The sequence below is a fragment of the Temnothorax nylanderi genome, unplaced genomic scaffold (assembly GCF_030848795.1).
Source record: "Temnothorax nylanderi isolate EJ_2023f unplaced genomic scaffold, tnyl_v1.0 TNYL_tig0047_pilon, whole genome shotgun sequence".
Taxonomy (NCBI): Eukaryota; Metazoa; Arthropoda; class Insecta; order Hymenoptera; family Formicidae; genus Temnothorax; species Temnothorax nylanderi.
In genome coordinates this window covers 990,182-1,015,803 of record NW_027249109.1, presented here as the reverse complement: position 1 = coordinate 1,015,803, position 25,622 = coordinate 990,182, and the positions used below count along the sequence as shown (strand labels likewise).

The window sequence follows — 25,622 nt, the reverse complement described above, 5'->3', positions numbered from 1 at the left end:
CAACTATATAAAGTAGCATAAACGATGCTGCGTATTACGCAGCTTAGATATTTGTATGAATTATATGGTAGACGATTTAAAAAATTCAGAAATGACTTCGACGCGGCAACCACCGCACGAAAAAGCTCGAATCAGAAATGTGTCATAAAAGTGCCTTACGCCACCTGCGAGTTCGCAATTGTTTTGGGTTATATGGCCACCACGCGTTGCCCGATAAATCGCTACAACGGTTATAAACTCCATGGAACTAGCCTACATCTCGTTGGTCACATTCACCGCCAACAGTGGCACCTATTCAAACAGCAATGCTTCTAATCTTGTAACATGCGGGTCGTTTATTGCGAACATTACGTACTTTCGCCATCCTTTATCCGAAGTACACGACGATATTTCTCTGGAGGGTTTAATGCTCGAAGTACGTAATTTCTATAATTGTTCCATTATCTAAATGAAAAGTGAGGTTTTTTTCAATACAAAATGTTACTTTATGACTGAAGTTACATTTCTGGAGTATTTCGTTTATTGCAAATTGATTTCCTTGGTCGAGAATCATGAAATTTTAAATGAAAACTGCTGCAACGTTTTATTTAACGTATTCGGATTATACGAATAAAATTGAAAATTCTGTGGCTAAAAATGAATAAATCTTTTACGCTTTACTCCAAACCATTTCGAACCACATCGTGTAATGGAGCTGGCGGTCGTGTAATTAAGCGACGAACACATTTAAAACGACCTAGTAAAGAGCAGAGTTTATTGCTCTAAATCGATTTAGAATATATTCTTTATGTAATCCTAATTTTAACTGAACAGAGTATTGATCCCTGGCGCGTCGCGCTTTTACGTTCTGTACCTTTTGGGATCTTAGCGAAATTTTGAGCTATTTGTTGTAGAATCGTGTCGCGATTCTGTACATCTTCAAAGAGGTTTCACTTACATTACTGTCTGCAAAATTTAATTCCGCTTATTCTCGAGCGTGTTGTATAGTAGCAAAGGGTTCAAACATTGTCGTGAGTATTATACGATTGTTTCTCGTTACAATTGATCCCGGCTATCTTATATATCCTTTTGTCACCGTTGTGTCGCGTGAGTTTCCATTGTTAGTTTATATCAAGTAATCGAACACTCCGATAGCGTCTCAGGTGTAAGAAGCACGAATTTCAAAGTTTCCCTGATCAATATCCGTCCGACGATATGGTTACGACGTAACAATACGAAATATTGACTATAATTTTCTGAGGCAGACGTCTATTGTTTCGTCGATATTTCTCTTCCTCTCTGCGCGCTTTATTCATTGTAAATCTTGTATTCGTCGCGGTTTTGGTAGAACGGAAACAGTATTTCTATATATATATATATAAAGATATATTTGCAAACTCTGATCCAACACTGGCATCCTCTAGACTCTGAATTATTTATTATGAAATTCCATAGTAATATTCCTCAGCATTCTATTCAGTAATGCAAACGTGACAACGAAGACTAGGGTTTCCCCTCGATTTTCGAGCGTTCTAAATCATTCTTTGGACGATTTTGAGGGGGTGTGTTTGTATCCATAAAATGTAGAAAATCGCCGTATATGTATACATTTATACATATAGTGATAGCGAAGTAGATTATTTACGTTCAGCGATACACAGAAAAAAAAGAAGTGTCAAATCAAAACTTACATACTCAAATTAACGCGTTTATTGTCTCGTATATACGCAACAATATACAATCTTATAAGAATTTTGACTTTTTATTTCAATTTTTTTTGCTTGAATTACGTAAAATGACTTTATTCAAGCAAGTTTTCTTCATTTAACGCAATATAATCTCATTTCAAGATTTCTATACGTTGAAATTAAAGATACTTTGAAATCAAGAATATTCTTTTTTTCTGTGTATTATATTACACGAATATATTATTACGCGCGCTCTTCAGATAATTGCGATTTTATCGGAGAGCTAAGCACGCAGAAATTGTGCTAAGTTGTGTATACCGCGTTAACATTTAAGGAATAAAAGGAAGACGAGCGCGCCGGCCTCTTTCGATATACATCCCGTTTTATACTCTGCCTACCCGGCCGCAAAATGGCTCTAAATCTAATCCCACCGTTTTATACTCTGCCTGCCTACCGGCCGCAAAATGGCTTTAAATCTAAGTCGACCCGCGCTTGTCCGCGCTCAAATGTGTGTTCTATTCATACATGAAATGATCCGCGAAATGCTGTATCGTTCGCTATGTAGCAAAATACGTAATAACGTGGTGTTCGATACTTGAATGCAAAGTGCTCTAATGAAAGGAGGAAAAACATATGGGAAGGGCGCAGTAATGAAATTACAAATTGTTGCGCGACCACCAGCATGCTTCTGGGTACCTCGCGCTCATAACACGCTTGCGTTTAACATGAAAATTCGACCGATTTTACGGTTTTGAGTAGAGTGTCGTACATATTTCCTCAGCCAGCATAAAAATACGTGCTCGGAGACATTCGCGAACATCTTGCTTGTTGGTACGTGTAGTTATAGCTATCGCTCGACGAGTTCTTCTCCGCAAAATTACATTACCATATCATAAAAAAAGAAAAACAAAACTGATATCCCTACTCGAATAAGAGGAGCATTTCTATGCGGACCGTATTGCGCGGTGGCACAATCACGAATATAAAATGTACCAAGATTTATTTATTAAAATTTTTCGACGAGTTCTCAGTTGATCTTTTCAGTGAGAATTTGATTATAGGACATTTGCTTTTGCGGCTCTAAATATAAATTTGTTAATCATTATTAGTTTCTTTTTTCTCTACCTATATCTTTTGAAACATATATAACATATATGTCCGAGGGTAGTAAAATAAGTACAAAATGATACACGCCGCGGTAATATAAATTTTTGATATTTATTGTTTTAGATTTGATATTTGATTATATAAAATACATTTGAAATTGAGTAAAAAAGAAGTTCTGGTAGTATTTGAGAAGATTATGGAAAATATTTTATTTTTTATTTTGTTTATAACTCACAAGAATAATCGATACTTTGGTATGCATGATGTGTGTGACGCGCGATTTTATAATATAAAAAATATTGTGATTATAAACATTTAAAAATTATGGTCAGATACGTTTGCGAGTTTAAATATTAATTTAATGTTCGTTATTCAGCAGTATTTAAGATAACTTATAACCAATAAATTACATAGATATTTATGCTATTTCTTTAATTTTAAACCAGTGCAATAATTTTGAAAGATTCAACTTTTGTCTTAAAGTTATTAAAATGATAGCGTATGTGGACTGCAGTAATTACGTTGAAGATCTGTGGAGTAAAAGACATTTATTAATAGGATGAAAACGCAAAATAGCTAAAAAGTTCAATTACTCGACGCAATTTTCTACGTTTTATTACGTCGTTTACGTCACACTGTACATATATCTAAGCATTTTACGTCAGTAATATGCGTTGAATTCAGACATTATTTATCGTTTGTGCAATATGAAGTGAAATTTTTCTACGTGACAGTTTTAAGATTTTTTTCCACTTACAAAATAAAGGAAAAAAGACTGATTAATATAATTTTATATATTATTACTTATATTTTAAATTATATCGTGTACATGTTGTACATTTCTTTATTTGTTTACAAAATATCGAGAATTTATTAAACGTGAAATCGATAATTTTGCTATAAAAATCTGCGATTTTTTTTATTTCTGTTTATCTTTCTAACTAAAAGTCACGAGACTGAATTAGTTTGAAACTTGCATATTGCAAGTAAAGAAAAAATATATTCTCGACTATCTGTCTTTGTGTGTGTATTTTTTATTAGAGAGAAAGAGAGAGAGAGAGAGAGAGAATCTGAGAATAAATTTATAATTAAATTTATACGGAGTAAACAATTCCGCGACGGCATGTCGAAGTGACTAACCACCGATAAGACACGAACGCATGCTCTCGCGTGACGCGATTAATTCTGCTTTATGGCCGACTACTTCTTATTGACTTGAAGGGATCCATGGTTCCGCATAATCCTTTGCTTCCGCGTAATCGGTCAACGCAGCCGTTTAAAAATAAACGTCACCTTTATACAACATGCATTATCGCCTCAGCTGTAGAGGCGATAAATTATTCGCCGATAAAGAGTTTTACGTAATGTTCCTTCGCCCTTATTCCCTTCTTTTTTTTTATCGTGTTTAGAAGATAATGCAGTCGAGATAAATCTCCGCACACTGGTCTGCCACCGTTTCTCATTCCCGCCGTGGTCTGGCTGTAAAATCGCGGTACCCACCTTGAAGAGACTCATGTGATAAAGTTCACGTGTCGCGTCTAGAAACACGCAGATGCTCGGGATCCCGAGTAAATATAGCGTTTCTCTTGGCGGGAAAAAACAGGACGATGGAAATAAATTGTTTCTCCCTATTTTTTTTTACGTCCTCGTCCTTTCTCGTACCCCGTCCTGATTAGCAGCGCGACAGGAGGGCAAGAGAGAAGCGCATTCGATTGATACGACGGCGTCGACGCGCGACGCGACGTAGCGATTTACCGACGATGTTGCGATTTGCGATAAGCCTTGTGAATGACAAGGGGCACACGTGTATATGAAGATAGATGTTTGCGAGTTTTACCTTTTTTCAGAACCCCGTTTATACGTAGGAAAGAAAACTGACGCGATCAATACCGCGTTACAATTACTATACGTGTAAATATTGAATTCCTTTCTTTTATACACATGTGCGACATACACAGTCGTACATTGGATGGAGAAGCACTGTCGTTTCTTTCAACAAACAACATTTATTTAAGTATCTATTTTTACAGCTATTATTACAAATTTTATGAGGACAGTAGCTATTTTTAATGGCTTCGGTTGAATGTACCGAGCTTATATAGCTTCGAGCAGGGTACATATTGTGAAACTTTTCGGAATGGTTTTCGATCGGATTTATTCCGTTTTCGATCTCGTAATATGTGATGTTTTCGTTCATTCGTGATCCATTTCCATTAGTATGCTAAGTATGCTTCCATTACGGATGCAGGGTCGATGATTAACACTCAGAAACGGGACGAAGGGCTGCTCTTGGTAAAGGATCCGGGCCGATATCAAGAGGGAAAATACATTCTTCTGTCGAGACGGAACCAACAGTTGTAGCCCTCGTTTCCCTTTCGTTCTCTCCTTCTCTCTCTTTCTGCCCATTCTCTGTTGTTCGATAAATTTTATAAAGCAAAACTTTGCCATGCAATTTCAAAGAAGATCCACCAATAATTTTAAACCTTAATCCTCTTATCAGAGAATAGCAGGGAAATTTATATTCTAAGTTAAAATTATATTTTTAGGCCGATAAATTACGAGGAAATTGAGATTAGAATTATGAAACACAATGATAATTGCAAAGTAATGACGAAATTATATATTCATAACTGTATTTGATGTCCTACTTTTCTATATGAAACTTTTCACATAAAATAAAATTTTTCATAATTATATGCACGAAGATTCGGTACGCGCGGACATATTAAAATCATGCGTGCTGCAGCATGCGAATGTATATACAATTTTAATATATCTCTATAATATTTTACGGGTTTATAGCCAGAGGACGTCACTACACCATTGCTGATAATATGTATCTGTTACTCTCATTATTAATTGGAGCTGCAGTTCGCGGCTGTAAACTATTATTCAACCGTTTATTTTGAGAGCGGTATGTACGCAATTTCGAAATGCTATGAATTTTAATCATCAGAATGCTGAATATCCACTGATTGATTTTATCAAGAGTTTTGAAATATTTTTTTCTCAAATAAACAATTCCATTATCGCAAAAGATCGAAATCACAAATTGCCGAATCGTAGACATTCTTAACATTAATTGCACTAAAAATGTGAAATATTAACATTTTACTTGTAGACGTTGGCACTTAAATATTTGTGACACAAATACAGTAGGTTTCAGTACACTGTAGCGTAACTGTTAATAATTATTTTAGTTTGCTCGAAATTTTTCTCAAGTAAAAGACATAAATTCGGATTTGATTCCCGAAGTTCGACGGTATATGGATTCGCGTAGGAGGTACGTTTTCTTCGCATTATTCTTTTCGTTTCTGTTTGTCCGACACGAGTTTCACTCCCTTTCGCCAAGAAATTACGCATGGTTTGTTACCAAGTTATGGCATTCCGAAGAATTGGTTCGACCGTTGCACATAAGTCAAAAGCTTCCTATATGTAGGACCCAGTTATGTCCGCTTCTACAGCGAACAAGGTTGGAGCATGTAGGTTTCCATTGAACGAACGTTTTTGTCATCGTAACTCGGTGCTCTCGACGAAACTGTATTGCTTCTACGAACATGTACGGGATGTCCTAGACCTACTGGTCCATCTTCGTCAGTAGATCTTTCGACCCATTTAACGTGGACTCGAGATTTCCTCGCGTAAACTTGAATTTATGTCTTTTATTTAAGAAAAGTTTCGGAAACACTAAAACAATTGTCAGTCACGTCGCAGCGTAATAAAACTTGCATTTATATATATATATATATATGAAAATCTTGAGAGACCAACGACACTTAAAGAATCTGATAACGGAAATGAGATAATTTCTGAAAATTATGTATAATTGGATATTTATATTGTTATGTAATTATATATACAGTGAGAATCAACGATACTTTTTACCCTCTTTAACTTTTTACCCTCTTCTTTTGTAACCGACTGATTTGTGCGAAATATACCAAAACACATCAACTTTGTTGTTGAGAAAATTGTGTAATTATGATAAATTCAACCACGTTGCTTTAATCCCTTGATTAGGGTGGCTCCGTTAATGTCTTCAATAGCATTAGGAGTCAATTGATACCTGAACATCGTTTTTAAAGAGGTTTTTAAATTCTATTTATAATTCTATTTTTTATTTAATTTAGGCGAGTGTTTCTCAAGAAATCGCATTTGGAAGTTTTAGGTGTCAAAACTGAAATTCACTGTTTTCGCTAAGGAAGGATCTCGACGTAGAATCCGTTGAAGAAACAAAATGAGACATCGAGCTCAGCTAACAAGCTTGTTAATGTGGCGTACAGTCATGGAACATCGCGTATATGTTGTCTGTGAAAACTTGTTGTTCGATAATGATTGATCTCGGACGGATTCGCCGCAGGCAATATAATTATAGGAATATTGTTTTAAATATTGCCTTAAGCGGGAAACACAGACATAACGCATAATGCATAAGCATAAGAAAATTGATTGGTCTATTTCCTTATGCACATGTATATGGACCAATCAATTTTCTTATGCTTACGCATTATGCGTTGTGCAGAAGTGCGTGCTCCCCGCTTTACGTACAAAGGACGGACACGAGCAACGTTGTGCATCCTCAGGGATTTAATTAAGCAAAGAGCGCTCGTTATGCTCGCGGTTTCAAAAATCATACTGCTGGTTATTCTCCGGATGATTAGTAATGCAATTTGAATTAGCGGACAGCATTGTTTGTTATCACGCATAGGTTGCCTCTCAGGTACAAATAATCCTCTAATTAACGACAACGTCCGTTGGAAATACCTCCCTACTATTGTTTTTAATTCATATACGAATACTGAGAAACAACAGAGTGGATACGAAGAAAAAACTGATTATTATGTTAAATACCGACACCTGCGAGAGAAAGACTCGCTCTGTCGACATAGGACCAATTAAGAGAACAGCGTTGAGTATAATTGAAAAAAAAAAAATGACAATTCGAGAATTGGAATAGTTCAAAAAATAAACCCTGAAGAATTGATATATTATTTGCTGTAAAATTCATTATTATTGCTATTACTGTTATATTGTTACTATAAAATGTGGAGCTTAGTTTAGTATGGCGTACAACCATGGGCGCTCGTCTGTCGGTAAATTAGAATGGTTCTTGCGCACCGCATATAGTCGGTAAACCCCACTGAAATAGAGCTGCCATCGTCCGTCATAACCGATAATGTTCCTCAAGCAACGTTCCAGCAACTCTTGTGATATGATCGAGAACACGAGCAGGTTACGCAGGTGATAACATCAATTTGAACCGATGTCGCGACGCGTTTTTAGAGCAACAAGTGATCGAACAAATAATAGTATTCGTGACAGAGAAGCAACGGACAATATTGCGAAACTCTTTTTCGCGGAATCTTTTATGTTTAGGTCAATAACGAGTTTCTCGTTTACGAATATGGAGTATACATTATACCATTTTTTATGTATAATGTCATTTTATAGCAATAAAAGTAACGAATGACGAGTAATAATAATTGATAATACATGATAACGATAATAATAATAATACCAATAATAATAATAATAGAATGATTAAATTAGAAATTATATATGCATGTACGTGCGAATCGATTGCAAGATAAATATGTCGCTAGAAGTAAAATAATTAGACTTGTTTGTTGGCGCCCGGAAGTGTAATTAATAAATTGAAATTACTACAAATGAACCAATATATTGCTTTCTGACGCGAGCAAGCGCTACTTAATTAGCTGAAATTAATGTAGATAAATTAAAAAATTTTTAATTAAACATAGTTACGAAATATATGTAACTAATTCTAAAACTCAGTTTCTTAGCATGCTGTATAGTTGTTTTATAAATTATAAATAAAAATTTTTTTTAACATTCTTTAACATTCAAATAATCACTGAATTAAATCTTACTTTAACATCAAAGGATATCGCATCTTTTAAATGTTGCTTAGAAATAATTTACCAGATTTTTTTTTAATGCTGACAAACTGAAAATAAATTTTCTGATATAAAATATATCAGAATAAAAAGTATCAAAGTGAAAATAGATTCCATAATTCGCATTATGTCTTTTTTACCAGATTCGCGAACTTTAGACCCATTCCTTCATCACTATAAAAATACTGCGCTTAATACAGCTGTCATAAGTGCGCTGAAACTCGCTTATTTAGCATTACAGCACAAGATATTTATCTACAGAACGCTGACGTTTTATTTACGTCGAAAAGTCGTTGCTCAGCAGCGGCGTTAAAATAAATGTACATAAGTCCGAAGATAAATATGAAGATATCGTGTGGAGATCGAATATGTCTCTCTGCTAAACGTGACCCAAATATCTCGTGGAAATAGCCGCAGAAATCTACGCAGCATCCAAAATTAAAAACTAAAACTGGAGTTCCGCCGTTTTCTCATTTCACGGTCGGCCTCCAGACCTTCCTATACCCTGCTCTCGCGGCGAAAGGGGACTGTCCAATACCCAGCGACTTTCGTCGCATCGATTGTCCGCGGAATAATGGACGACCTTGAGTAGCGGGGAATTCGTGTGCGGGATGTAACCAAATGTTGAAAGGCGCGGCGGGATGAACGATACCGCTCGCGATACCGTTCTTCCGCGAGACGGGAATGCCGTCTCAGCGACGTCATCAGCGTGATGACAACATGTGTCCTGTCAAGTTATGTACAAGTTCGATCATTTTAATGGCCTGTCGTTATAACTTTCGCGACTCGTAGGTAAGTGGATGCCACTTGACACGAGCATTAATTTGCAAGAAGTAAAGAACGCTTAAGAATTTTTCGAAAAGCGCAGAATTAAAAGGCGCAAGACGTACAAGATTTTGTATGCAGCTTGTTAGATCGAATATTACTGTACTTTCTGTACTTCTAAAGTCCTTTAGACGTCCTGCAACTTTTACGTTGGAATTCAAGATAGAATTTAGTTTATAATTTTGTACGCTGTTTTTTTATGTGTATAATATTTTTTCTAATATATATTTTATATATTTTATGCACTCTGATTTTTTAAAATGTTTCTCACATAGCATACAGCATATAAAATTACATAGCATATAACATTTATATATAGAATATTGTCATGAAAAGCTTTACATTAAATTTTAGATTTTGGACGTTCCCAAATGATAACCGTAACAGGCAACAGTAACCAATAAAAAAATCGAAATTAATTTTAAATCATTTTGAAGTTTTCATCATTATTATGTGTTAAATGATACAATTGAAATGCCATCCAGAGAATATTTTGCATGCCGTGTACATCTTCTGAACGTGCTCTTTGAAAATAAAAGAAGTCTTATAGTGCACATTTAAATCTAATATATTAGTTGAAATACAGTGTCGGAAATGTGTTCCATTGTGAATTAGCGAATCAGCTATTTGACGTGTGAAAAGCGAACAATGGTGCGTATTCTCGTCGTACATTTGGAACGACAAGGGTAGCCGTCTGCTTCTCAATTTTATCTACCGAAAGGAAGGGAGCTCACTCACTCACTCACTCACTCTCATTCACTCAACGAATATGTGTAATGTCAGTCAGACAGCCACGTTTAGAATTAGAAACGTTTCAACCACTAGATGCATTATATCTTGACTTTAAACATTCCTCTCGGCCAAGAGAGATCCGCATGTGAACTGTATTATAATCTTTTCGCATAAAGCGCAGTCATGCTGTAATTAATAATCCTAAAGCAAACAGCGTTGATGTTACCATGTATAAATTATTCTCATCTTCGTTTATCTGTTTAAAATACATGTACACGGTTTACAGAGTAAATCCCGTTCGCCTACGAGCGTAGAAAGTTCAACTGTGAATTTTTTTCCTCAAAGTTCAACAATCGACATTTTCGCGATCGACATTTTCCTCTCTCTTCTCCACGCCACATAATGATGCGCCGCTTGCGGCTTCTGATACCTCGCTATCTCAAAATTTCAGTTTGACAAATGAGGACGGCTTCCAAGTAACTCCTTGTCTCTGATCTTGATCCGTTGCAAAGAGACAGGTGATCCGACAGGCAAACGGGGGGGGGGGGGGGGGAGAACGATGACATGTCATATCGCGTTATGTCATGAAAACCCTTCTAATCCGCGCACTACATTTTATCAAGATCGTACATTTTGTATTTTCTGCGTTTCGTATTTTCTACGTTTTACCTAAAAAGCTCGCTTTTTTTCGAGTACGCGATTCTGTGGACTGGTTCCACAGGATGTTTGGTGGACGTTCGTACAATATAATAACCGTTTTAATTTTTGGACTTTACGGAGAAAGATTGCATTGACCTGACGCGAGTTGTTTGCGTATGAATTTTATGAAAATACGGAGCGTGATAACAGTTACAAAAGTGAAAAAAGAAAATACATGAAAGTACGTATTTTAATACAGATGTTCGGGTGTTAGTTATATAGTATATAGCTGTCGATATATAAAAATTACATGGCTTCGAATGAATATCGTATATCTGGAAAATTTGATGTTTGTTTTGAAAACACACAAGAACAGCTATTTTTCCAATTAGCTTGTATTATGTTTTTCGTATTGTTTGTTATAATTGTAAGTTAATACTTACTTGAAAATATTTTTTATATAAATTATCTAATGTGCGTTAAGCCGATTTTGGACAATCTATATATTCTGAATACAGAATAGAATCCTGTTTATATTTTTACATACTGCGTAACACGAAAAACATCTGCAAAATCAAAAATTCAACGCACATTCAATATTAAAATATATTAAAATATGTACATATATCAAAATACATGGCAATAAAATTATAAATAGGATTCTGTGCTCAAATCTGACGTGAATTATGGAACGTTTTAAGTGAATTTCATATAGTGCCTTTGGCATATAAGCCACGTTGGATTGCAATACACTGCATTGGTGAATCGCGCAGGCATAAGGATGATTCTTCGGGATGTCGATCAAATTTTCGGTCGTTCCACCTTATCTCCAGAATATTCCATGCCTTGAAGCTTTTATGATATTTTCATAATAATAGGTATTGCTTTTCTGAATATAAACGGACTTGACGGGGAATACGATGTAATTTAAGATGCTTAGGATGCATATTTTAGAATTATAACGATACTCATGCATTATTGTTACATTATTGTTACATATTACTGTTTATTATTATGTATATACATATATGCAATGAGATAACTTGAAGAATACACGTGTACAGCTTATGTAAATCTGATTTTATCTGCTAGCTTGAAGAATACACGTGTACAGCTATGTAAATCTGATTTTATCTATGTCTTTACTTGAAAATAACTTTGCTCAAGTATAATAGTTTTAATTGAAGATTATAATTACAAATAATATTCTACTTTAGAAATACTTCAATATTTTATATTTAGATAAAGGCAACTTTGTTTGAATACATATTGGCTTTTATTTTTTAAAAATTATAATTCTAAATAATATTCTTCTCTGAAAATACTCCAACATGTTTTCATTTTTAGCTAAAGATAACTTAAATACAATAGTTTCTATTAAAAAGGATTATAATTATAAATAATATTTTACTGTTGAACTATTTCAATATTTTTTTATCTTTAACTAAAGATAATTTAAGTATAGCAATTTCTATTAAAAAATATTATAATTATAAATAATACACTAGGTATTTTGGAAATATTTCAATATTTTAGATGAAGATAACTAATTGCTTAAGTATAATAATTTTATTTACAAACATGACTATATAATAATATTCTCCATTATTCTATATTTGGAACTTTTGGTAGTATTTGAACATCTTTCTCATTCAAAATTTGAAAATTTCTCGATTTCTATAATAATTATTATCTTCGGAACCAATTCGCTCAGAAACTGAAGTATTTTGAGACAGAGCACATAAGAATTCTTTGTCTAAAAAAAGCGTCAGACGTTACGACAACTTCAGGGTTGTGTTTTATTTGAGGGACCACGGAAGGTCATTCTCTAAAATAAAAGTTTTACGATTCGTGAGATCACGCTCACGTTTAAGCATTAACCTTCCATCCTTTGTAGACCCTCGGGGTCGTCCTCTCGTCTCAATCATCGCGGCTCCCCTTGACTATGGTCGAGATTTCTTTCGCGAGCAGCGAGGTGGCGCCAACGTATCGAAAGCTCCAGCCCCGAGGATCGACGCGTTGCAACCCCAGCTTAGGGGGTGGAAGAGGGTCCCGGCGCACGAGGAGGAAAGCCTCAGTCAGTGATGCGACTCCGTTACGGTCAGGCCGAAGCGACCTCACTCGCGCGCCGCCGCCGTCGTACGCTCGCCAGGCGCAACAGGACGCGCGCTCGTCTAACACGAGCCGGGCACGTTCTACTGTGATATGCGTGGCGTGTCCCGCCGCGCCGCCGCGCCGGGCCCTGCCTCCGTTACGGCCGTTACGCCGGATCGTGGAGCAATCGCGCGCAAGTACGACGCTCGCGGGCCGTGCCAACGGTCAGCCCGACGGTAATCGGTGCGACGCCGCGATGCGACGCTGTGAAAACACCATGCCCATGAGGAACGCAATCGGTGATAAGGTACAACGGGGGTCCCTCGCGGACCCACCTCGCTCTCTCCCGCGGGAGGGGGCTCTGTGATCCTATCTGCGACGCGTCGCTCTCGACGAATTAATCGCCGAAGGGCCGATTTTCGGCGATCGGCGCGCGTACGACTCGTAGGGCGATCGGCCGACATGCTTGTTAATACTCTCGCATCGAAATTAAACACACAATGATAATCATTCTGAAATAGATAAGAACGAACGATGTTCGTCGGATGTTCAAAACTTGTCATCTGACGATCGAAGGAAACGTATTTTGTTTCCCGATATTAATGAAAATATATCGAAATCGTGGAGATATGTATTTTTCGTGAGGCAAAACGTCAGACGGAAGTGTTCTTGACGGGGGTGCTCTTAACTGGAGTACGACGCGAAGGTAGAAAATGGGGGTTCGCTCGCGTCGCCTCGCGTCGCGTCTCGTGCCCGAGCTGGCGCGGACATCTTTATGGCCCGCGAATTACGAGGTGGGAGGAGAAACGTATGCAAATTCGGGGTGGCAGGTATGATCGGTGATACGGCGAGAAAGGGAGACAGGAAGAGAAAAAGAGAGAGAGAAGGTGCTTGTTATTACAAACAACGTGTTATTTTCTCTCAGGTCGACGTCGCAAGTATTTTCCGCTGTGGTCACAAAGGTCACGCACGAGAGAGTACGTGGAACGAGAGGCGCGGCGCGATTTCCCGTTGCTTTTTTTACCCCTTTTCTCTCTCTCTCTCTCTCTTTCTTTCTCGCGTGGTCAGATAGACTGCCGATAGTAACAGGTGGGTCAGGGGTGTTTCGCCGGTGAGAGAGTCTCACTACGCCGACGCTGGGCACGCGAGCCCGTCGTCGTCGTCGTCCTCGTCATCGCGCGAAGGATTTTCCCACCGTCAGCCACCTCTACACGCCTAGATGTCTTCCTGCCACACGCCACGTAAATGGCGGCCGACGTAAAACGCGCCCTTGCCGAGCCACACGCTCGGGGTCCCTCGGGCACCCCCTCGATTTCCGCGAGCGTTAACGCACCTTCATTCGACTAGCTAATGAGAGCCTCGACGTAAGTCCGCGGCAGGTGGAACTAACGAGAGCGGCGGTCCGATAAGCAAGCGGTGGGAAATCTGGCGGCGAAACGGGGCGCGTATATTCGCCCCTTAATTGTTGCGTTATTACCCTAAGACGCGGAGCGGCGACGACTCTTGTGAGGAGGGCCGACATTTTATGATTAATTGAATGATTAATTGAGGCCGCCGCCAATGTTATTCTGATTAAAACATCTCTGGATCTTGCCGTAATATCTACAATTTATTTAATATAATTTGCTAAAAGTTACTTTGCGGCAAGTAACAAATTGTACGGCTCAACACATTGAGAGACGGTAGATTAATTTTCAAATATGCTTATAAAATCTTTTTTTTTTTTAAGAATGAATGTAATTTAAAAGTTTTTAAAATTGAAGTACATTTTACAATACGAAAATTATCAATCGAGATATGAATTACATTAGATATTATCGCAAGAATGCAATTAAAATAAAAGAAGGTATGAAGATGTAATAATATTTAGATATTCAAAAAAGAGTATAAGTATGCTAAACTATACAAAGTTGTCGCAATAATTTTTACCGTAACATATTGAAATATTTGTTTTATTATTAAATTTTAAATAATGATTCACATAAAGCCAATAATTGGCGTAAATGTAACAAACACGCATTTATGACAAGTCGGTCGCATATAACGAACTTCGCAAAACAGTTCTGCGTGCTATTCATCAGTATTACTTTTTTGTGCAACATTTGCGGTAACGGGATGATTAAAGTTTTAGATCATTAACGAGTTACGGCTAACTTTCGCAGCTTCGTGTAAAGAAGTAAGGTCTCTTTTACGTCCCTTTCGCATAGTCGCGTGCATAATTAATCAATCGCCTGCATCCATTGCAGATCGGTCATTCAATTGGCGTGAACTTTCCTACTCGAAAGTAGTAATCGCGGAGGGCAACGCCAGAGTTCGACGCCTACGCTGTAGACCGAGATAATTAACCCGGTTGGATGTACTGAGAGAAAGCTGCAACGAATAAATGTACAGACTATGCTTAATTTAATCCAGTTCATAAACATCATTAAGCGTTACATAAATGTTGATATACGAAATCACTTGGAAAAAGAGATAGAAGCTTACACTTCCGACGGGTCCTTTCGTTAAATCAAGTCGATTACGTAACGTTTTCCGAGAGTGGAGCACTATTTTATATAGATTCAATCAATACTTAACTTTTAAAAAATTTCTTTATAATAATTCTTTCTTGAGTAGCTCATTAGTGAAGGCTATACCGAGCGATTTACTTTCTGCAACATTACACAAGTTAGGAATTTGTCGTTTTCCACAACCGAATGGAGAAAGCAGAAAGATCCTTATACGTTAATTTATGTATGAGAAGCGCCTACATCTAAGGGATTAAGTCGCGTATCGTAGAGAAAACTGGCGATGCTTACTTCGTGTTGTATAACGGAGTATCCCCGTGCTTTATCTTATCTTACGAAAGCAGTAAGTCTTACTTTGCTTCGCTGAAGTACTGAAAGGCCGGAGTAGTTTGGAGTGCCTCGTTTGAAATTCCATTTTCTCATTCGAATAAAGCTGCGAAGCGCAACACGCGCGCTCGCGCAAATCGCGCTCCGTTCGTTGTTTCGCTTTAGAGGAACTTTTAAAACATTAAACTTTTCCCGTTGACGTCTAATGATATTGGTAACGACAATTACTGTCGCTAATATACGTTGCACGGTATTGGGCGCGAGTAAGGACACTTTCTCGATAACGATGTTGAATTTTTTAGCAACTGATAATTACGTCGAAAAAACACCCGCCACGTGGTAAAACGTGCAGTTCTCCCTCCGTGCTTTTCTTGCTGAAATTTCATTACAGAGACAATAGCATCGCTCCGCGCTGTTCGCGATACGAGATGTCTCTTTTTTAAAAACCTTTATTACGAATAATATCGCAAAATTTGTCAAAGGCCGTTCGAATATGTGCGTTGTAATTCAAAATTGGAAGAATAGAAGATAGAAATTATTAACGAGATTAATCGTGTGATGTGGGCTTGAAAAGAATTTTATTCTATAGCGACTTATAGGTTTGCGCGAGCAAGTTTTTTTCCCTTTCCTGCGTAAAATTTATGGCTATTGCTTCAACCATCCATGAGAGATCCGAGTGCGTGAGATATAAAATTGGATAATAATTATTGTCGTAAATTTGCTGACCGAGTATATATAAAACGGACCTTGTAATACTATGTAGTAATAGAGATTCCAAGCGCGTTTGTTTGAAAAATTTAGTACTCGAGACGATCAAGGTTCTCCTTAATCAAAAGTATAACGCGGTATTTCATCTCCTAATCGGATAGAAACGCATCAGGCGTTTATCGCTGCTTATAGTAGATCCTTCGCAAAGAGCACTCGACAAGAAAGTGCGCAGTCAAATCCGCGATGCGGATTTGCATAAGCATTTAAAAAGCTCCTGCAGATGCTGGTTCTCTAGTTCATCCTTCTTCTTCTCCTTTCAATTATTTTCTTTTATTATCACCTTTTCTCACTTTAAGCAGAAGTTTTGTATTATTGACATTTGTATTATTGACAAAGCTACATCAATAATAAGTTGTGATTAAAAATTGTCGTCTCCTAGTGACTTTGATGTATAACGGTGACTTCCACAAACATACGATTGCTTAACCACAGCTATGTCGATTTATTTTACACATATAGTTGCACTTTCTCGCTTGTGAACCGCTTGTGATTTGCCAAATTGGAAATTCTTGCAATTGAAAAGCTACTGAAAGGGATACGGAATTTAGAACGTATATTCATGACTTAACTTTTGACTGAATTTTCTCACGAATTTCGTGGCATTTTCATCTGCGATGCTTTTGAAGGAAATATACGGGATGGCAATCGAGAAGTTGCTGAAACTAATAAATATACTAGGGTAAACTCGGGTAAGATGGCCATACAGGAAAGATGCCCAACCTATGTTCTTTCAATGTAGCTCGCCATGAAGAAACATCGAATGAACATGGGTTGGCCATCTTTCCTGTATGGCCATCTTACCCGAGTTTACCCTATATTATTATTTTGCAATGAATGAAATAACACTATAGAAAAAACTTATCATTTTTATTAGCATATAGTGTAAAAAATATATATATGGTGTTTCTTATGTAGGTACTGTCCAATATTTTATGTAGGAGTGAATTTTTTGAGAATATTTTATGAAGAAAAGTTGATATTATTTCACAGATACAAGATGTGAAAAATTTTATAAAGTTATCGTTAATAACTTATTTTTCTTAATAGCTCCTCAATAAAAAAAAGGTTTCTTTTTCAAACTCGGGCTAGTAAATAGGCGGGTTATTATGTTTAGTTTTTAGAATCACCGTTACATCGCCATATATTTGAATTTTGTCTAATTATTTTAGAATTAGAGGTACGACTATAACCTTGAATGATTATAATTAATTCAAAGATGTACTTGTGTGTGTATTAAATTCGATGTCAATACTTGGAAAAAGTTGGACATAAAAAATCAATTTTTTGTTTAAGAACTATAAATAAATTATCATTTTGTTCTGTTCAATCATTATACAATATACAATAGCTATTCAGTTTTAGTAACTTTCCGATTGTTATATAAACTATCTTTATCTTTCGAAGTATCGTCACGTTTTATGCATATTTATGCATATAATATATATATGTGTGCATTGCATGTGTGTAGTGTGTGTGTGTGTGTATGTACAAAGCGGATGCACGGTGGAATCCTCGAAGCTGAAACGAACGTCTCGCATCCATTCCTCTTTCGCTGGGTGTATATAAAAATGCGCAATCGCGGGTTACCCCAGCTGGAAAATCATTACTGCGATTTCAGCAGGTACGAAGAATAGTAAATGAATCACGGCGCGCATCGCCGGCGTGCGAACGAACGTGATACATCACGGATCGAAACCACGCGTATGTCCACCATTATATTAACGCAGGCTGACATTTCGAAACTCGGCGCTTGTAACTCATGTTTTGTTATTCTTTCATTGTTTTTCATCTGGAACTCTTTTATTGGAGCTAGTGGGCGAGCTTGAAAGTTATTGTATGTTCAAGTAACCGATGCCGGTTAAACTTCTCGCGGTCGCACGGTCGATTTAAAAATCGGGCACCGTCACATAATAAGATACCGTAAATTTTAACGGATGTTTGTGCACGCGAAACAGCAGGCACATTTATCTTTCGCGCTTAGTATAAGAAGAGGTAAATAACATTTTCTCTCGTCTGTTAGTGGTGACAAACTGCGGAAATTTAATAAACACCCGTGTTAGCATGAATGAGTTGTGTGTATTGAAATAATTGCGGAGTTATGCAATTCTCTATGATCCTTCCCATGTAAACTCCGCGCGCGGGCGTTTCTATTGAAATAAAGGTCAAATTGGTACAATTAGTACAAATAAGTTAATAGAGCTGTAATCCAAGCGGAATTTTACTAATTATATCGTCAACAACGATCGTATTGTTCGTTTCTCTACAGCGCAAAGCCGAATCGATGGCCGATATGTATTCAGTATTTCGATGCGTCGAATCGCTAAAAATGTATTTGAATCGCAAAAATGTTTACGCAACGTCGCAACGCCTCGCGTTATCGTCGTGCCTCGCCGCGAAATAATTTTGGTACCGTAAGATAAGGCGAACACACGCAGTTAACGAGTACTTCGCGCGCAGTTAACGAAACGGAACGACGACCGTGCGGAATAATCGGGCGCGTCGTCGGCAAGTATCACAGATATCACGCAGTCGAGAAAATCGCTCGTCGCGGTTCTCTCTTCCCGGCGGAAGAGTGCTCGTCGACAAAGGAGTCGTCGGAGGCGAGCTAGAAAAGTTCCTTTGCTAAATGCATTTTAACAGAAACACGAGAGTCGCTCGGCCGACGAGCATGGACGACACTTGTCCTTTATATAATATCGCTTTGTGCTTTATGCACGGCTGGGTCTTTCGATAAAGCTCGACTATTGCTCGTCCGGGAAGTTCCGGATTCATGGTCGCTCCAGCGCCGGCGGGCGACTTCAAAACGACGACCGTTAATTTTGCGTCCTTGCGATTCGTTTCAAGGCGCGACCGAGCCTTCCTCGCGACGCTCGTCGCCTATCGTGTCATATATATAAAAAGTTCATATTTCTGCGGTACGGTCGATACGCGTAAGCAGTTTCCGGTTGCATCGTCACCGTCATATTCACCGGGAAAGGGGATGAATATTCACTCGAGTATTACTTATTCCTATGTCGAACGTTCGAAAAAAGTGCGTTTGTGTACCGAAAATTTATATATTATATATATAAAATAGATGATAAATTATAATAGATGACGATATATCTATTATTATTCATATTATTTATCTACATTATCTATATTATCTGTATAATCTATATTATTTAATATATAAATATATATTACAATATAGATTATATTTATCTATATTATCTATATTATAATACATATTTAGATAGATTATAATAATAATCTAATCTATCTACACATATATGTATTATTTTCTTTATAGATGACAAAGAACGTTATTATGTTTCTCTATACCGAGTGTAAAAAAAGGAATATGCAATGTTGCGTGTACGACCATTCGTTAAAAGCTTTCATATTTTATTACATAACCCGATTTAAGGCATGCGACCGCTTTAGTCGGCATCAATTGCGGCGACTTTAAGCTCGCCCACGGCTGAAATAAACGAATTTCATGTGTTCTTTCGTATGTTAAATCGGTAAAAATAAGGAGAGGAACGCTGCAGCACGTAACGAATATAAACGCGGCGAGAGGATACTGGTGCGTTTTCCTCTCGGTGGTCTTGGATAAAACAAGACCATTCGCGTGGGCGCTCTGTGACGTAGCGCATTGTGATAGTTACCGTTATCTGGTTCTTCGTCGATGCATTTCCGTTACTTTTCATTGATCCCCCTCCTACCCCTCCTCGCGATCGGCGACTCGCCGTTGTGTGCATTTTATATAATCTCGTGCGCTTTGCTCAAGCCTGATTACGCGATCAGCCCGGTCCGCGCGTCGTCTCCCTTTATGAGAGCGTTCAAGCTATAATGTCATCGAAGCGCCGTACTTTATATGCGATCCGACTTAATGCGGTATATACCTCTCCATCCTTCCGCGCGTTTAATCTCCTCGTTTTCTTGATCCCGCCGCGCGCATTTGAAGCTATTAATTCCGCGGGGTTTTACCCTCTCGAACATGCGATCAAGCTCTCTTCACGTCGCTCTTTAACCATCCACTTGGAGACCTGGCGTCGCGTTTTCCAGGACGCGCGTTTCCAAGCCGCTCGAATACGCGATTACGTATGCGTGTATACGCTTTCGTTCAAGCATCATTAGAGATAGGCGAGCGAGGAGAGCAGAGCGGAAAAGCGTCGTATCGACACGCGAGCGGTAAAGGTTATCCCTCATTGATCTCCTCCGGTCCCGCAGATTACGGTTCTCAGGTTTATATGTGCGCTGAATTACGTCACTCCCTGCGGTTATTTTAATAATAATTATGACATCGAAAGGGGGAAGTAAAAACTGCGAGCGGTTGATAGATTATCGATTAAAACCGGGAGATTACTTCCTGTGCACAAGCTCGCTTACTATATATTTAGTAGCTTTCTAATATATCCACCCAAACACGCACACGTGTACACGTACATATATTTTATACGTACCACAAATGAGGACGAACTCGTAAATAGCATGACCGCATACACCACTACTGATGAAATGATATACGAATAATATACCATTACAAAATTACAAAGAGAGAGAGAGAGAGAGGGGGGGGGGGCAAGATTGCATAATTATGGCTTCACTTTCAACCTGTTCGCAAAAAGCAATATTGGTATTAACGTGATAAAAGTGATACTACTGATACTGTATAAAATTTATTCAACCGTAAACTTGATTCGGATTATCATTAATAGCACTATGACTTTAATTAGTACGTGGATTATCTACAATCACTGAGCATATATTAGTCCCGAAATAAATTCGTGAATTCAGCGAATTCTCGATGTCTCCGAATTCGTTGTCACGTGCCTCGTCCCCCGACACCGTCGAATTCCCAATTGTGTGAATCGCTACGTATTAATCTTACGAAGCGCGCGATTCGTAATGAATATTTGCGAAATGTAAAATAATAGAGGAACGATTTTGGGCAAATTTAACATTAATCTAAACGCATTATTGAAAATTAAATTACAAACTGAAACTAGAGATTAAGAAGAGGAAGAAGGAAAATGTTTGATAAGAGGGGACATATGATATATTCAGTATTCACGAAAAGTGAATATATATTATAAAGTGTCGAAGATTGCATTTATTATTACAGCCACGTATAGCCAGCGTTCAGTTCACGTTCAATTCATTCCTTATCCATACTAATGCTATACGACTTGAATATCGTTAATCGATACATATTACATTGGATGGATGGTTAAATGAAATCTTTTTAAACAATATAAAATTTGAAACGTTTTTTGATAAAGAGAATTGAGAACCTGAGTTCCGTCTTTCGGAAGAGACGTTAAACCGTTGGTCCAAAGGAAATGGATGAGTGGGATAGGGTTGGGTACGTCCCTTCAAAAACGCCGTAAGATACTAGACTGTGAACCCTACGAGGATATACATTGCAGTAAATAATAGTTTACGAATTGAGAACCTGGGGATATTTTTGCCAGTGAATTGCTATATAGTGAATGCTAGTAATGAACGAATTATTATTTTATTTTCTGCAGAATCCTCTGGACGAGTTTTTGTTTAACTGATAAATAACAAATAAGAAAATAAAAATTTAGTTTCAAATTTTATTTATATTTTATATTCAAATACGATTTATTTGAAGAGTTATAAATAATTTACTTATTACTTATTATTTGTAGATTATTTTTCTTAAGTTTAGAGCAAACAAATAAAATAGAAGTACGTTTTGATTTCTAATTTATTTCTTTATTTTATTTATTTCATTTATGACAGGTTGACGCTGCTCAATTTTACATGTATTAATCTATTTTAATATTCGTAATTTTTATATGTATAGATTTTATGTACATATATTTTTATTACAATATTAAATATATGTATATTATATCGCATATTTACGTACAAATTCAAAATTTTTTGTTGAAACCGGAAACAATCGCTTTTTTTATATTTTTAATTTTGCACAAAGTTTTTTATACAAAGTCGTTTTTCCGTAAGATAATTTAATTATATCCGATTGAAAAAACAGGAAGAAGGGTAATACACTGATATTCACTATACGTATTGTATATAAATATATGAGATACGAACGCGCAATAATTGTATAAGCGATTTTAATCCCACCAGGGCTTTCAGTTTTTATTTGCGCATTTCCAGATTTTTATCTCCTTTCCCACTATCACATTTCAATTTGCAAAAAACAAAATTCTGGGGAAAAACTCTTTTCAGGAATTAGTATACATATCAATTAGTTACTCCCTCGATAAAAGAAAATTTTCACGATTTTTTTAGGTATTGAACATTATTTTGATGGACTTTTAAAACTTTTCGTGGAAAGCGACCACAAAGTCAACATGAAGTTTTACTGGATGAAAATTTAGTAAAATTTTGAAACATACTTCTATCAGAACAGATGTGGCAAGCATACGATATATGATGTGTCTTACTAAATCTTACTAAAGAGTTTTATGTCATGCTCGCTAGTGATGTCGTCTAGTAATTTTTCGTTTTCTTTCACCTTTTACTTTCTCTCTTTCTCTTTATTCCTCTCTCTCTCTTTCGCTTTCTCCATTTCTCTGTCTCTTCCCTGCTGTCTTTATTTGAATACGCGATTCGCTTTATTTGAATATTCAAATTAACTGTCAGTCATCAATTACATTGCGCTTTTTGTATCTGTCATAACGTTATAACATGCGAGCGAAGCTATTTTACAATTATTGAATTCCGTGATTCCAAATATTTTGATAGATCCTACGGCGGTACGTGTATGACCTATTGTTATTTATGTGATTTTCTACATATCGGTACCCCACAACCTAGTGCTCAGCTGCAACAGTTTAATTTCCTGAATGCATCCACTGATAATCTGGTCCGCCAAAGTTACCACTGAAATTTTCCACGTGAACGCAATTTCGGGCGCAGCATCATATTTACTGTGCACATCCATTTCTATATTACATTTTGAAGAAAATCTTCTGGACATTGATTTTGCATGTAATGAATTCGTAAACATCCATCTTGCGCGAGAAATTTCGTAAAATTGTACCGTTAAATGCACAGCTCAGTCGTTTACTTCTCTTTTCGCACCATCTGAAAGCGCTATCTGACAGAAGCAAAGTAATAAATCGAAGCTATTAATATAGACGACGTTCGACGTCCGACGTAGACTTGGAAGCGCATTACTATATCGTGTCTCTCAAAATGTATTTAAGTGTCGCTTTAAAGCGTGTAAAGCGGAATCTCGACGCTCAGTGACTTGCAATGAATCTTATAACTGGCGCGTATCCATAGGAGGTTCATCGACCATGGCGTCGCGCTACGTGTCCCCGTGAGAATTCCATCGTAAATCTGGCTTAATAACGATGGCTGGCATAAATTAAATTATAATAACGTGGTCTGGGGACGAGAAAACGCTTGGCGCGAGAAACGATGAGACATCCTGTTTTCTTTTCATTATTTTGCGCGCTCAAGCTTGCATCGATATCCTAAGAAAAAGAGCGGGAGGAAAAAAAAACGTTTGAAAGAAGATGACAGAAGATCGTGGAAAATCCGATTTTCCAAGATTACGTTCCACGTAAAGTTAGAGAGATATTTTATCTTTGAAAATTGGCAACTGTGATGAATGAGGATGATCTTTCTCGGCATTTTTGTTAAGGGGAAAAAATTGATTAGAAGCCTGTGACGGAATTTTTAAGTAGGAAGCGGTTCGTGAGATCCGGAGCGCTATATATGTATAGGTACATATATATCTCATCGTGTGTTCGTAATAAAGTGTAATCGAAACGAAATTTGTCATCCTGAGCTCTTATTAAATTGAAATAAAATCGAGATTCGTCACCCAAGCGAACGGATACTCGAGCTCTCTTTAAATGTCGATATATTAAGACGTCTAATTCTCCTCGTAATCAGTTTGGTCTCACCTGAAGTGTTTGCGCGTAAGTAAATGACGACCGAGTGCACTTAAACTGATGGGAAAATGATCGAGGCTTGTCGGTTGAAGAGAGTGTTATTGCTAACCGATCGTACCTCTAATAATTTCGTTTTATCGTCTCTCCATTAATTCCGCATGACAATTTTCTATATACGCGTGTGCGTGTGTGGATGTGCGTGTGCGTGTCGAGTGTATATAATCGTGTTCCACACTAAAGTTATCTTTGGGATGGAATTATATAAGCGAAGCGATGAACTCGCGTGTGTGTGTGGGTGCGTGTGTATATGTGACTCACTGCGTATGTGCGCCGCCGCGTAATGCGATATTGGGTTTTAGTGGGACATCGAACGATCGCATTATATCACTTGTAATAATCAGAGACCACCGTTTCACAGATTTCCTTAATTAAATGCATTACCTAGTGATTATTGAGTAAATTCCGAATATATCGGAAGATGCGATGGATGCTGGCACGTCCAAATTAATCTATTCAGACGCGTATGGTGTGAATAGCGTTGAAATAAAAGCCCACTTCAGTGGATATTATATCATATCTGGAAACAAACAATTTCTATTTGTTTCGCATTAATTCGAGAAATGTGTAAATGAAAATCTTATGAACAAAGTGTAATCAATAGTTCACTCATCTGTATACACTCGGTAAAAATTTTATGATGATAAAAAAGGTGGTTCGTGAAATATTATTAGAACATTTCTGTTCTCTCTTCTCTCTCTTTTCCTCTTCTCTCTCTCTCTCTCTCTCTCTCTCTCTCTCTTTCTCTTGCGGATATTACCCGCATATTTACGATGATCGATTTCCTATTGCATAACGGGATTCGATTATAACTTACTGCCGAACGTGCCGGATTTATCGTCGGTGTCGACGGGATGGGGATTCAATCGCGACAGTTTTAAGTAATCTAATCACGGGAAGAGAGTTATCGCGCATAGCGGCCGCAGCGGGGCTGCGAATCGACGCGACGGCGGGATACATTATCTAATTCGCGCGCGCCCATATCGCGTGCTAATTTCCTATTGCCTTCGAAACTCCGGATGATCGATATCGAGACGCGCCGTTGTCCAATGTCACCAGCCACGTTGAGACAATGACGAAAAACGATGGCCC

General features: G+C 37.4%; 1 protein-coding gene and 1 long non-coding RNA gene across 9 annotated transcripts in view; one reads left to right on the top strand and one right to left on the bottom strand.

The window, feature by feature from the left end:
- Positions 1 to 25,622, top strand: part of Syt7 (Synaptotagmin 7) — a 167,328-nt gene that overhangs the window by 102,175 nt on the left and 39,531 nt on the right. For 2 of the 8 annotated variants that reach the window (XM_071705772.1, XM_071705769.1), the window contains exon 1: positions 12,989 to 13,289. The exons of the other annotated variants lie outside the window; for them this stretch is intronic. The gene's annotated coding sequence lies outside the window, so the exon portion shown is untranslated. Of the gene's footprint in view, positions 1 to 12,988; positions 13,290 to 25,622 lie in introns of those variants that run through there. 8 annotated transcript variants of the gene reach the window in all.
- Positions 1 to 25,622, bottom strand: part of LOC139772247 (uncharacterized) — a 102,534-nt gene that overhangs the window by 47,621 nt on the left and 29,291 nt on the right. Inside the window, exon 2 of the long non-coding RNA XR_011718090.1 lies at positions 24,915 to 25,050. This is a non-coding gene — a long non-coding RNA (uncharacterized lncRNA). The remainder of the gene's footprint in view (positions 1 to 24,914; positions 25,051 to 25,622) is intronic.